The sequence below is a fragment of the Barbus barbus genome (assembly GCF_936440315.1).
Source record: "Barbus barbus genome assembly, chromosome: 37".
NCBI classification, from domain to species: domain Eukaryota; kingdom Metazoa; phylum Chordata; class Actinopteri; order Cypriniformes; family Cyprinidae; genus Barbus; species Barbus barbus.
The window spans coordinates 27,912,975-27,928,837 of record NC_136715.1 but is presented as its reverse complement, the minus strand read 5'-3'; the positions used below and the strand labels follow the sequence as shown (position 1 = coordinate 27,928,837).

The following is a 15,863-nucleotide window of genomic DNA, read 5'->3' as shown; positions in this document are numbered from 1 at the left end:
CAAACTGATGGATCTAATTTCTTTTCTGACATTGAAGAAAAGAACTGCAGATCAAGAGGTCCACGGTTCAAATTTGTTTTCCACCTTTGGATATTGTGGATTTTGGAAAAACCAAAGTATTGACTTCAAATCAAGGAAGATTAAGAGATTTACAGGTTCAAATCCGGGTGCCCCCTGTAGAGGTGGAAAACTTGGAATTATTAAATTCTTGACTTCAAATCAAGGCTGTTGTTATTTGATTTTGTCAAACTGATGGGTCTAAATCTGGGTGCCCCCTATGACTATGGGGGATTCTGGAAAAAACAAAGTCCTGACTTCAAACTGAAGCTGTGATGTATGGGGATATAGCTCTGTGGTAGAGCATTTGACTGCAGATCAAGAGGTCCCTGGTTCAAATCCGGGTGCCCCCTGTAGATTTGGAAAAATTGGGGATGATCAAAATCTTGACTTCAAATCATGGCTGTTGTTATTTGACATTGTGGAACTGAGGGATCTAAGTTTGGATGTGCCCTTTGGCTATGGTGGATTCTGGAAAAAACAAAGTTGTTCTGTTGTGAAGCTGTTGGCGGATTCTGGAAAAGCAAAATTCTTCCACATGTACGGCACATACATACAGAGAATTGAAATTGCGTTACTCTCAGACCCTTGGAAGGTCCTGGGGATGTGGTGGGGGGGAGTTGGGGTCAGAGTTCAGTGTTGCATGGGGATAAAAGAGGGGAGGGGGGCAAGGACGGGAGGGAGTTCAGCTTCCTGACAGCCTGATGTATGAAGCTGTCCTTCAGTCTGCTGCTCCTCGCCTGGAGACTCCGCAGTCTCCTCCCTGATGGCAGCAGACTGAAGAAGCTGTGTGTCAGGTGGGTGGGATCACCTGCAATGCGGAGGGCTCTGCGGGTGAGACGGGTGCTGTAAATGTCCTGGAGGGAGGGGAGAGAGACACCAATGATCTTCTCAGCTGCTCTCACTATGCGTTGAAGTGACTTGCGGCAGGATGCGTTGCAAGCGCCATACCACACAGTGATGCAGCTGGTCAGGATGCTCTCAATGGTGCCTCTGTAGAAGGTGCACATGATGGGGGCCGGGGCTCTGGCTCTTCTGAGTTTGCGGAGGAAGTAGAGACGCTGCTGTGCTTTCTTGGCCAGTGCTACAGTGTTGTTAGTCCAGGAGAGGTCCTCAGTGATGTGCACACCCAGGAACTTGGTGCTGCTCACTCTCTCCACAGTCGCACCATTGATGGTCAGAGGGGCATGCTGAGTGTGTACTCTCCTGAAGTCAACAACAATCTCCTTCGTCTTCTCCACATTCAGAGAGAGATTGTTGTCACTGCACCACCCGGCCAGGCGGCTCACCTCGCTCCTGTAGTTTGTCTCATCTCTGTTGCTGATGAGACCCACCACAGTCGTGTCATCCGCAAACTTAATGAAAATGTTGGAGTTGTGTGATGGTGTGCAGTCGTGGGTCAGCAGAGTGAAGAGGAGGGGGCTCAGCACACATCCTTGGGGGGCCCCAGTGTTCAGTGTGATGGTGCTGGATGTGTTACTGCCAACCCGTACTGCGTGAGGTCTCCCGGTCAGGAAGTCCAACAGCCAGTTGCACAAAGAGGTGTTGAGCCCCAGCTGGACCAGTTTGTGAGTGAGCTGTTGAGGGATGATTGTGTTGAATGCTGAACTGAAGTCTATGAACAGCATCCTGACATATGAGTCTTTTTTGTCCAGATGTGTGAGGGCTGGGTGGAGGGCAGTGGCGATGGCATCATCGGTCAAGCGGTTGGACCTATATGCAAACTGGAAGGGGTCCAGGGAGGGGGGGGGGCAGACTTGATGTGGTGCATGACTAGCCGTTCGAAGCACTTCATGAGAATAGGAGTGAGTGCTATTTGAGTGTAGTCATTGAAGCAGGATGGAGATGACTTCTTCGGGACTGGAATGATGGTGGTAGCTTTAAAGCATGTGGGGACAACGGCCTGATTTAACGAGATGTTGAAAATGTCTGTGAAATACATCAGTGAGTTCCACTGCACAGTCTCTCAGTACACGCCCAGGAATGTTGTCAGGACCCGGAGCTTTGTGTGCAAAATACATTTTTTATTTTTCACATAATAACTAATAACATATTGCATATTTTGTGTAAGTAAATACCTTTCTGCCAAGCTTTCTTCCTGGCATAACAAAATAAAAGGAATGGTCTCAAAAAATCCAATAACACATTTTTTTTTTTAGGAGGATGGGGCTCCTGGAAGCTCACCCTTATTCCACCCGCTGAGAGTGGGTACAGTGCCAAGCAATTGAAGGCAGCAACACAAGGTTTTAAAGGCATGCTTTACATAGCTCCTCTTCAAATGGAACTTGACACCACTGCTCTACCACCTGAATCTGAAAGCTTTAATGACATGCCAAAAGAGGAATGCCAGAAATGTGGAATCACTTATCCATTAGTCATCTGACTGCACACCAGTGGCGATTTCTTTAAGACTGCAAGGGAAGCTCAGCTTCCCCTATAATGTCAAAAAATTAATGGTCAAACATGTACTATTGTGTTAACATTTTATTGATTAAAAATGCGTTAGAACACGTTCATCTCGAAGACGAGTTCGTTCAGAATTAGCTACATATAGCAGGTGACTCGATTTCCTTCTCATATATTCCCTCTTTTCAGACCACCCTAGCGACCTTTTTCCCCAAAAGTGACTAGCGACAAATCTAGCGACTTCTTTGACAAACCTTAGCGAGTCTCTGTGATCGCTGGTACTGCCGCAACGGCGCGAGGTCAGCGCGCACGCACCTCTTTCTCTGTTCAGTGAGCGGCTGAGAGGAGCAGCGCGTTCAGTTCAAATAGATATTATGTTGCTTCTCTAATTTTACATGCAAATATAGCCGAAACCACAGCACAGGAATTGTCTTGTCTTATCTTGTGTGTATTATTTGATTTAATCAGACGACGGCTCGATTATAAATTAGGATTTTTGTGCAGACTAACTTCTTGGGAGGGAGAGCTGGTTATGTATTCTTAAAGAGCTGCGTTTCAGTCACTATTTCATATTTATCCCGTTGACTGACAACATAAACAGTAAAATATATAAAGGAGAACAGTTTTATTGAGAATTTGGCTAAAATACAGTATGAGCACAGAGAGACAAACAAATGTAAAAGGCAATATGACGCGATGACGTAATGAATATGCTAATTAGCGCATGACGTCATCTGGCGACCTTTAGCGACTTTTCAAACTGGCTTTAGCTACTTTCCATCGAAAGAAGTTGGCAACGCTGATTCGAGCTCAGTCCCATAGTGGACTTTGCAAGTGTAGTCAAAAGACAAACTGCTGCAACCTATTTCTTGATATTTGCTTGGCGAAATTGCTGGCCAATTTTCATTATACGCTTCACACAATTATACACCACATTCCTTGTTTCAGTTTAACCTAATTCCCACATTTCCTCCGTCGAGTTTAATGTTTTTTTAGATCGTTTGTTCATTCATTCATTCATACAGTAGGCCAGGCGGTGAACTAGCCAGCTAGCAAACTGCACACGATGGCAGAATTTACGTATAAATAAATGGACAATTTTTATGATGTAGGCCGAAAATGAGCTTCCCCTCTTTGAAAGACCAGCAGCCGCCACTGCTGCACACATAATGTCCTGTGTGACCACTGATGAAGCTGAACAGACCAAACAAGTAAGATATATTGAAATAGTTCATTTAATTTAATACATCATTTGGACGTTTAATAATGTATGTTAAATATTTTTAAAAACAGTTTTTAGAGCTCCTTTTGGAAACACCAAATTATCTAAAAAAATCTGACAACACATTGTATTTCTCTGTATTTTTTGTTTCTTGCATATGCAGGTTAATGTCATTCATAACCTGTATAACTTTAAAACACAAAATTATTCAATAAATAATTGGAAGATTATTTTTTTTACATCTAATGATCAGTCTTCAGAATATCTTGTTGTTCAATCCATGGTAAAAAAAACTCCTACATGCTTGAAACAACATGAAAGAACATTTATATTAAATATATTAGTTTGTTTCCTCTAGGCAACCTGCCCATCTGTCAACATGAAATGTCTCTTGATGTAACAGAGAGTCACGCAAGTTTTTACACAGGTGACAGATGAGGAAAATTATAGTTTTTTGAAAGCACACAACATATTTCCAGTCAATTCAGTGATTTTTATAATTTTTGTTTGTTGTTTTTGTACTTTATGTATGCTGTTAGGATTGCCGCAGGTCTTCTTCACCATACAATTGTGAATTGAATATTGTTTTGTTTAATTTATGAATGTTCAGTTCATTTAGAACATTTTTTTTTTATCACACAACACAGCATCCAAAATTAATTTAGAACTTTTGAGGTCATCCATTCATAAATGAATTTTGTTCCTTCATTGCATGCAAGTGTGGTAATGAAGTTTGTGTATTATATTGTAAGCACGCAACCTCTTGAATTCAATGTGTCTATGGAAGAACCATCTACATCAGGATTTTCCATGCCTGTGATACATACACATCAAATGCAGCTGAAGCCACAAGCATGAGTTATGGTATGCATTTTTTTTTTTTTTTTGGGGGGGATATGATAAGCATAATACATTTCTGAGATGTAAAACTGAAATGGAATACACAATTACTTATATGTATATAAAACACTATATTCTTGCACTTCTGGTTAGATGCTAACTGCATTTCATTAGCTCTGTACTTGTACTCTGCATAAATGACAATAAAGTTGAATCTAATCTAATCTAATCTAATTAGCTTCAGCAGAACTGTTGACATGTTGCTTCTATGTTTTTTTTGCAGATTGGAAAACTGAACCTGATAAAAATAAAGCAGCATCCTTATACACAAAGGAAATAATGTGCCAACATGAGATGAGAAGGCCCCTCTTCATGACCATGGATTTGAGGATGGACAAGGAAGATCAGGACCGAGAACTTGTTGCATTCTACAAACAAAACAGCATAGAATGGGCAAGCCCTGTGAAGTGCAGACTCCAAGGTGGTATTAAACAAGTAGATAAATGCATGTATTTAGTGACATTCCTAGCTGGGTTTTAATGCCCATGTCTCTGTTGTTGTTTTTTTTAACTGTTGCTGTAAATTGCTGTTGCATTCAGGGGATGCTGCCATTGGTGAAGGAGTAACTAGGCATTTCTTGTCTACTGTTATACAGAGGCTTCAGCATGGATCCAATTTTAACATGGGTATATCAGCTACTTTTTATGGAATATTGACTATAGTATTTTGTTTCGTCTTTGAATCCAAATCATAACTTTTGGCCCATTGTTTTAAAACAGGAAATACTGCAAGGACCTGTCTCTTTGAAGGTGAAACAGGCCATTTTGTTCCATCCTCATCACAATTTCTCGTAGAGAGTGATCTGTTCCTTGTGGCAGGACGAATGATTGGACATTCTTTTCTACATGGTGGACCTCGGCTGGCTGGAGTCAGACAAGCAATAGTCCATGTACTACTAGGAGGTTCACCTGAGACTGCTACAGTGCAAATAGATGACTGTCCTGACCATGATATGTGTGAAACCATAAAACTGGTATTGACATTAGTAGCATAATTTAGCTGTAATTTAAACAAGACATAATTGCATTAATTTATTTACTTATTTTTACTTTAATTTATACTATTCTACATGGAGCTTGATGGAGAGGCTGAACTCACTAGCAGTGAATATCAAGCGGTCCTTGACCTGAGTCTCGCGTGGGATCTTCCTGGTCCAACCAAAGAAAACCGGAAGTGGCTTTTTGAGCGCCTTTTATCATATACGGTACGGTTTTATTTTGTCTGAGCTTTGTTTTTTTTCCCTTTTGTTTAATTAACATTCAAACTTCTTAAGCATTGGTGTACTATAATATTCATTGTATTCATGTAACCTAATAATGTAATATAATAGGTCATTGGAAGGAGATTACGGCAGTTGAAACATACGTAAAGGACTCAAAGAAACCAGTGTGGCCACTGCTGACTGAAAGGAAAGATGTGGATGTCTTTCCGACGGACTGTGAAACTTCGCTCACCCCATTGGTAAGTTTAATGTGGTTATAAAGTGATGTGCATAATACTGTTGCAACAGAAATGTATAATTGTTTCCAGATGCTGCTTCCCTGTATCTGCTGGCCCTCTGATAGCGTGTGGATGATGACGACGACGACGATTGTTCACTAGAAGATAGATGTGGCATCTGCGTCGCTTCATTGAGACAGGTATAAATCTTTACATTTGTTTTATTAGCTCTGTATGAAATGTACTTGATACAGTTTTCTGGATTTTACAACACTGGGTATATGTTTGATGACCTGGATTAGATAATGGAGTGGTGGCAGGGATGACATCAGAAACGGAAAGACTATTTTACCACTGGTTCCTTCAAGATTTTCCCATGGGATTTTATAAATTGAGTAAAATAAAGCTTGTGGTAAATGCAACTTGACAATACTTTGATTTTTTTTTCTGTGGGAACTGCACACACACACTCACCCACAAATCATGAATTGTGAAGCATTTGTTAATTTTTTAATTATGTTTTTAACCTCTGGGATGTATGGAGTTTACACTGCAGAACAAAACTTCAGAGTGGTCGAGTTGTTTAATACAGAATTTATTTTACTCATCAATTGAAGAGAGTCATTATAAAAGCCCATATAATTACTAATTGATACCTTATCGATCTCGTGGGAACCACAGGGTGGTGTTTTGACATCATACTTCCACTACTCTATTTCTCAAATAGGAAACTGGTAGGAATTGTTTTTTTTTCTTTGAACTGTCCATGATTTCAATGTAAATATTTTTTTTGCTTTATCTAGCATCCAGCTCTGACCTTAAGGACTTGGTTCAATTTTGGCTGGGGTGGGAAGTGCCAGATGCCAGATGGTAGTAGAAGTTGTTACTGCTGAAGTCCTCCACTTGCTTCAACATGCTACGATTACCAAGTCATTACATGGATTTCAGCTAATTTAAGGATGAGCTCCTGAGTTTGGTTTTGGGCTTGTATAGTTATGTGAAATACAGTAATACAGACTATGTCTACAAATGAAGTTACAGTACCACAGTTTGTCCCGTGTTATTTGGACTTGTTGGTCAATTTTGATGCAGTTCATCTACGCACACGTTCATGTGGGGAAGTCGTGGCCTAATGGTTAGAGAGTCGGAGTGAATGTCCAGCGCTCTCTCCACCCTCAATACCACGACTGAGGTGCCCTTGAGCAAGACACTGAACCCCCAACTGCTCCCCGGGCGCTGCAGTGAGTGTGTGTGTGTGTGTGTGTGTGTGTGTGTGTGTACACACGTTGGATGGGTTAAATGCAGAGCACAAATTCTGAGTATGGGTCACCATACTTGGCAGTATGTCACTTCACTTATGTAGTATTGCGGTTTTATTTTTGAGAAGGGGAAACCCCCATGCAATAGTTTACAACAGACCTACATTGGTTTTGAAGCAATTTAGTGCTCCATAGTGCTGTGTACTTATTAATGAAACAGTTCCTGAAATCAAACAAAATATTACACATTTAATCTAATGGTTTTTCCATCAAATAAATTTACATTCAGTTCCAGCACTTCATGTGTCATTACTCAAGTGACTGGCAAAACTGCACTGCAGCCATGTAAATGTCTATCCGTGGGATTGTGATGGTGATCTTGGATCCACTGTATCCTTCAGTGCTGTAAGTGGACATTCTACAGGCGGAACATTAACACCAACACTTTCATCAGGAGGCAATCAATCAATCATCACTGCTTTCCCAATCAATGTCAGCAATGTTCAGTTCCTGGGTAAACAAATAACAACATTTCTGTATAAATGGTATACAATCTCAGTTCCTGTAATAGTTCCAAATACTAAATTTATACGAGTACGAGAATACTAATTAAGTGTTTAAATTCCAGTGAAGGAACATTAATTCTCACAACTCCTGTAATATTTCTAAAAATTGAAAACATGGCTGTAAATTAGCATGAACAATAATACCTCTTCATCTTGGGGATCATCAACTGGATAATGAATTTGACCCAATTCCCAGAGCTGGTTTGGAGACATGTGTTCGGTTCTGAAAAGGTGATTATCCCACCCGTCTTGGAAAAGATTTAGATCGTCTTGTAGCCTTGGTAGGAATGTGTAGTGGCAACAGAAGAGATGTTTGGTCTGCAGTATGAAGGTAGTGTAGTACATCATAGTACACACTGGTCACTGCAGTCCACACATCTCTCCACAGTCGTTCTATTCTACAACATAAAGCATCACAAGATAATTCCTAAGCAATCAGTTGGTTCAAACAAGCATTTGGAGAATAAAGCACAAGGTTACACTGTAGATATGTCTGCTACATAATTTCTTTACATACCTTTGATTGTGGACACTTTTTCCTGCAATGAAACTGCTTCTCGCTGTGCCACGAACTGTGAACATTAAACGTGCAATGTCCACGTTCTCGACTCCATGGTCTCCTCTGACCCTGTAATGACCATAAAGTTGGTCTAGACAATGTTTTAATACTTAACATAATGCTCATTTATTAAGCATAATATTATGTTCCTGGTGAAGAACATTAACAAAAATAAGCGGTGGCTACAAAAAATATATAATTTTTATAAAATTCTTATTGCAAAATATTACAATTTAAAATAATATTTTTTAATATACTTTAAAATATAATTTATTTCTGTGATGTGCAGCTGTATTTTCAGCATCATTACTCTTCAGAAATCATTCTAATATGCTGATTTGATACTCTGTTATTATCAGCGTTGGAAATGGTTGTGCTGCTTAATATTTTCTTGGAATCTGATTTGTTTCTGGATTCATTAAGGAATTAAAAAGATTTGGAATGACATGAGGGTGAGTAAATTATGACAATTTTTCTTTTTAGCTGAAGTATCCCTTTAAAGGAACACAATCCTTTTGGGAACAATATTTTTTTGATGTAATCCGAGAGCTCTCTGACCTTCCATAGACAGCAAGGGTACTACTACAGCGAAGGCACAGAAATGTAGTAAAGACGCTGTTAAAATGGTCCATGGATCATGTCCTTACTATGTTACTATGTAGTAATGATGTGCTGTCTATGAAGGGTCAGAGAGCTCTCGGATTACATCAAAAAAATATTTTAATTTGTGTTCCGAAGATGAGCAAAGGTCTTACAGGTTTGGAACAACATGAGGGAGAGTAAATTATGACAATTTTCCTTTTTGGGTGAAAACAAACATGTACTTGTGTCTTTATTACTCCATACCACAACTTACCTGAGAGGGAAGCCATATCTTTCCACAGACTCTTGGAAGAAGGTTAGCGAGGTCAATGCTGAATTGTAGGTACATTATCTGTAGAATTAGAAATAGTGTTGTTAGTTCTATTTATCTGGTACATTAACAATTCAAATGTTGCGTTATACTGTACAACAAAAACAAAATCACCTTTCGAGAAAAGCCGTCCACCCCTCCAAACAAGACAATGTTATACCTGAAACCAAAGGCATTAGACCAGTGTTCTCAATTCTGGCCCTCGAGAGCCACTCTCCTGCAGAGTTTACCTCTAATCTTGATTGACTCACCTACCTATCATTTTCTAGTAATCCTGAAGACCTTGATTAGCTTGTTCACGTGTGTTTGACTAGGCTTTGAGCTTAACTTTTCAGGAAAATAAACCTCAAGGACCAGAGTTTGAGAACCGCTACATCAGACAGAAGTTTCCATCTTAATACAATACTGTTAAAATGTATATGTTGAGTAACAACAACATATAAACTTACCTTATCAATTTGTGATTGGTGTCTATGTGCATCATAGATTTTGGCCCTGGGACTGAATACCTCCTCCGGACAACACAACCCAGCTCTGTCATCCTGGATAAAACTCCCAGTGTGTCTACCCTCACTCGCTCATATTGTACCTTGTGGCCTTCAGCTTTTAAAGCTCCCTTTACCATCCTGTATCCAGAATTTGGCATTCGGGACTTAATGTTTGACACTAATGTGTCTAGCTGATCGTCTGTTAGTGAGCTGTACAGTGATGTCTCTGATAGGTCGAACTCTGCCAGTCGTCTGTGTACAGTCCGTTCAGATACCCCCCAAAAGCTTGCAATACACCTCACTTAAAGTTCACTTCAAGCAAATTGACGAGATACTCAAGACCTTGCTTTTGGTCGGCCACCTCGTTCAAAATGTGCTGTTGCAACATGCGTCTCGTTTCTTTGCCTCTCTAAAGCAATTGCATGATGCAGACCAGTTAAGCCTTCCCATATGTCCACAGGAATGATGACCTGTGGATACAGCATGCAGGAAAACCAACTCCTGAGCACAGATAAATGCTAAGAAGTCCATATCCACAGGCATCCGTGACAGGGCGTGCTCCAAACGTGACCGGAGTCTCCCCCATACATGCTCTAGAAGTATGTGTTCCTGAAAAGCAGTGCATACATGACATGGCCAAAATGGTTAATGCTCATAAGGGACTTCTTTTGCAAAGCTGGCACTTGCTCATCGTTGTAATTTAATACAAATATGCACATTTACACACAACAAAATAGAATGAAACTGTAAAGTGTTATTCGTTTTTACACCATTAGCCTTTTTGTGCTGTTTCCTTAAACTTCATTCGTTCTATTTCTGACAGAGTCCAAGCTCTTTACAACAGCAGTCCTGTCCCGTATAACTTATACACCAAATATACTTTAAAACAGACACCAGACTTAGACATGTGTTTCACATGCCGGGAATGCTAACATAATATATAAATATAAACCATAAATGCTTAAAAATCACTTACCTCTGGACGATTCATGATCAGGCAGAAGAATGGCGACCTCCTGAGCCGCTCGCTCGCGCCACAAAACTACTGCAGCTCTGTAATTGGCCAAAATGCTTCGTTCGACTTTTCGTAGATCATCTACTCTTCCCTGTGGATGACCTCTGACCTACTTTCTGTATGATCTGAATTTCTGCGTTTTGAATTTTAGAAAATTGAATGTGATCCGAATTTCTTCTTCATCTTGAAAACGTGAGGCTGTATTAAAAAAACCCTGGATATTTGCAGTCTAAGAATTCAGACCAAAAAATATGTTGTTTGAAAATGCATGCCTATAAAACTCTGCCTTAAAAAAAAAACAATTGTGTTAAATTTCAAATATTCAATATTCAAGTAAAAAAAATTCAAAATCAAATTCAAAACTATTTTAAATACTATATAATATTCAGTAACACTTGTCAATAATTCAGATTTACACAATTCAAATTGTTTTGTCATAATATTAGCTCCATAATAAGAGGAACACATTTAACTCATTTGAGCTATTGCTGTATTAGCCAGCTTACACTTGATTAATTACTGCTATCATAAAAATACACTTAAATGTAGGATTAAAATTCTATGCGTCACATTTAATGTCCAACAACAAATATTTTAGCAGAATGTATATTTTATTCAGAATTCTTGCGCTAGTATTCTATCCTGCTCCGTCTGTGTAGCGCGCATGCGCCGTGGCGCTCGTTCTCTCGCGTAAGCCCCGCCCACTCCTGACAGCTAAATGGATATATTTGCATGGCTTTCTGACATTTACAGATGAAAAATATACATGTGACGTGTCAGTTATGCACTGAGGAAAACACAATGTTTCAAATGCGTTAAACAGCACAAATATTCGCTGTTTGCTATGGTGGATCGATTTGATCCTTGATCGACATTAAAGGATTAGTTCACTTTTAAAAAAACTTTTGCTGATAATATACTCACCCCCATGTCATCCAAGATGTTCCTGTCTTTCTTTCTTCAGTCGAAAAGAAATGAAGGTTTTTGATGAAAACATTTCTCCATATAATGGACTTCAATGGGACCCAAACGGTTCAAGGTCCAAATGACAGTTTCAGTGCAGCTTCAAAGGGCTTTAAACGATACCAGACGATGAATAAGGGTCTTATCTAGCGAAACAATCGGTCATTTCATAAATAAATAAAAAATTGTGTGTGCGTATCCTGGGTGTTTTAATATTAAAAAGCCTACTGACTCGGTACTTCCGCCTACCTCAACCGTGACCTTTTCCACATCATTGCGTATTACGTGACGTCACGAACGCGCATCACAGATCAGAGCAAGGCGAGCATTTGTGCTTATAAAACTTACACTTTTTTATTTATTTTTTAAATGACCGATCGTTTCGCTAGATAAGACCCTTATTCATCGACTGGTATCGTTTAAAGCCCTTTTTCCAGTTTATACATCACACTGGATATATTATTTAATAGGGCAACAGGGCCGGTGTAAAGCAAAAACTGCCTCAGTTCAGTAGCTTTCCACATGCTAATTTCTAAGATAGACCTAGGTTTCCTTGCGAAACTACTGGGCAAGTACTGCCTGACTGAAGCCAAGTATGCTGAAATTACAGTGAGAATTCGCATTTCTGCATTTCAATGGTCCTTTTAGCCAAAGAAAAATCAGCTTGCGCATCACTCCCAAACACACAAGCTGCATATAGTCAAGCACAAAACTAACGCCACTCCTCCTAACTCACAGAGTGGAGAGACACCTACTTGTGATCTTCATAGCCCATCTCTCTAAATTTCTTGTCAGTCCTTTTCTCAGATGTCAACTCAGGGAAACACAACCTTCTGTTAAGATATAAACCTTTTTGAGTGCAGCGCTCACATGCATAATAGCCAGTGTGACCCTTCACACATTTGAGAAAAGCACGAGCTGGAGCATCACAAATGAATGCATCTGGAGGAGTGACTCTGGAACGTACACCATTATGCTGAATACCCTCATGTATAACAGCTTTAGAATCCTGAATAAATTCATTCAAATATTCTTGTAGTTGAGATGGTTTGGTCACACCAGAGTACAATCCAATCATGAAGCCGTTTGAATTTGGGATCTCCTTTATCCTAGCCAAAATAGGCCACAAACTCAGAGTGGTGCTGCGGAATAAAGGTAGACCATCGATATTAATTCTAAGCGTCAATGCCAATTCTGTCACAACTGAATTCCTGATTCCAAAATGATAGTACTATCCCCCTGCTACATTTTTGACATTACACTTGCATTCTGTGCACATCAGGGTTCTAGCATCCAGTGGCACATTAAGATTTTCAGAAGTGCAGACAATGCATTTTGTGATGTGTTGTATTCTGCAGCCCACTCTGCAAGTCTATGTGTATCATCTAATTTCTCAGAAGCAGCATCCTCTGAATCTGAACATTCAAAGTCCAAGTCACTGGCATCAGCAGGCATCCCATTTTCAAAATCATTGAATATGTCATCATCCAAAGCGTCATAAGAAATGTCTGTGGCACATTCATTTTCTACATTTTGTGAGACATCCTCGACAGAATCATGATAGATCTCCAAAGGATCATCCTCCAATGCAGGGCTTGACGCTTACCTTTTCCCCAACGAGCACATGCGCTCCTAAGTCAAAACATTTAGGAGCGCATTAAAAAAATGTAGGGGCGCAATGCAAATTTTTCAAATTAGGTGTTTTAGCTTAATAAGGGGATACAAAGAGACATTTACAATCACAATTATTTAATTTATCAGAATACAGAAAGTACACAAGGTTTTTAAATAATTTTACTTCAAACACTATTTAATAGGCTAATTATGTAATTAGTTGTAATCAGTGTTGGGGAAAGTTACTTTTAAAAGTAATGCATTACAATATTGCGTTACTCCCTAAAAAAGTAACTAATTACGTTACTTAGCTACTTTTTATGGAAAGTAATGCGTTACGTTACTTTTGCGTTCCTTTTTAAATATGAGCAGGGCTTGCTTGTTTTTAGTACAATAAATTACATTAATACAAATGTAAAAGCCCTGTATCTTGTGAAGGAAAAGTAAATTCACGTCTGTAAAGTAAAACTCAGGATAAGAAGGTTTAAAAAAAACAATGAAGCACAATTGTTAGTTTATCTAAAGTCATTTTTGCTTATTAGTATGGTTGAACTGGATCATCAAAGGTCAGCAGCAAAGACATTGGTTAATAAAATGGGATTAGATACATTTGTGTTAACACATTTAATTATTGCAGTTTTGCATCATATTCTGAGCTTGCATTTCACTGATTTAATTCATTTTGATGAATACTAAATCTGTTTTTTGCGAGTGGGATGAATTCATGCACATTCACATTTAGATGGTTGAGGAGAGACATGATTGTAAAGCGCTTTGGGTGTACGGCAATACACAATAAAGCACTATATAAATGCATCATTCATTCATTCAGATCTATAGTAACAGCATGCTCACACAGAGCACTGTCAGTCAATACATGGGGAAAAAGTAACTCAGATATATTCTTGAAAAAGTAATGCGTTACTTTACTAGTTACTTGAAAAAGTAATATTATTACGTAACTCGCGTTACTTGTAATGCGTTACCCCCAACACTGGTTATAATCCTATTAAACTGTGTCGGTATAAAATATTCACAATAATCATTGAAGCTTTTGTCACGGTATATGTTTTTGTTTTTAAATCACAATATATAATTTCTAAGGGAAAAAAAGTGTTGTCCTCCTAACAGGTTAAATAACTTTATTAAAGATAATTTACTAAAAGACTTTTATAAAAAATACATAAAAATATAAAGTAAACAAGTGTTTCAAGATTAGAGTGCAAACGATTGTTCAAATGAACGAAAGAACAATAGGTAAGTAAGTCCCATTTGTTAACATTAGTTAAAGCAGGTTAACATTAACTAAAAATGTGCAATAGCTAATTGTTGCAGTAGTTAATATTCTTAATGTTGATTAATAAAAAATACAACTATGTTAGTTAATGTTAGCTCCACTGAATTATATTAAGACAACTTTTGATTTTATAATGTATTATTAAAAGTTGAAATTAAGATAGCATTATTAATAAATGCAGTCATTGTTTTTTTCATGTTAACTAATGGAGCTTGTGTTACTGAACAATAATAACGAATCAGTCGTTGATATATAGATAGGCCCACTGTTCTCTATTATAGATCAGTGGATGGGCCATGGTTTAGGTTAGAAACAATGTTTGAAAATAAATAGCTCATTAAGTCTTTAAGTAAGAATTATTTGATGCTATTGTGAAGACTAAAGCGAATATAAATATCTAAATGACTGAGTGTGAAACATTATTTACTCAGTTTTAGGAAAGTAGCGCAGCTGATTTGTTTACTGGGTTACCGGGGGTAACGGCAGCGGCAGCGCCCTCTAGTGGCGAATGTGCGTCATTCAGCGCGTCTTCACTTTAACTCGCTCCGCTTTTCTTCTCATCTGTGCTCATTTAAATCAAACCGTTGCCTTTTTAGAGTTCTAAAGTAATCATATGAGGCTGCATCGCAATTTTTCCATAAATAAACAGAATAAATGAATACGTTTGTTATAGGCTACTGTAAGTTAGGCTGTTTTGTATTCGCACTTGTGCTCCTAAATACATTTTCCAGTTCGCACACATCTATTTTTAGTCGCAAATGCGAGTGAAATGCTCGCTCTGTGGAGCCCTGCAATGGTTCACCATAAGCAGCTTCCAAATTAAAATCCAGTGGTGGGTCAATCTGCTGTGAAACTAGATGGAGATGTTCTGACACTTTTGCAGCTATTTTCCTTCTTTTTGTTCTTAGAGAACGCTCCATTACTTTCTGTAAGAAAACAAAGGCTTATTACTTTCAAACAGTTAATATTCTAATTGAGGAAAAATGTGTTTCATCATAATAACTATTTGTATGGTTTCTAATTATACCTAATTTTGATCTAAAGTGAATTCTGGTCAGAAATATCTTTAGCTTTTTATGTAATGCTAAATGCTACACATACTAACTGTGTGCTCAAACAGGCAAAAAAATAAATAAAAACCTACAGGTTGTTGGAAAGCCTTCC

At 38.6% G+C, this 15,863-nt stretch overlaps 1 long non-coding RNA gene across 1 annotated transcript; it reads right to left on the bottom strand.

Annotated features, from left to right (window-relative positions):
- Positions 1 to 7,382: 7,382 nt before the first annotated feature.
- Positions 7,383 to 10,703, bottom strand: LOC306857300. The gene is made up of 6 exons (XR_013783086.1): positions 9,578 to 10,703; positions 9,437 to 9,482; positions 9,266 to 9,343; positions 8,368 to 8,478; positions 7,995 to 8,248; positions 7,383 to 7,794 (listed from the first exon to the last, which is right to left on the bottom strand). It is a non-coding gene; the product is annotated as an uncharacterized lncRNA (long non-coding RNA).
- Between the last annotated feature and the right edge of the window lie 5,160 nt (positions 10,704 to 15,863).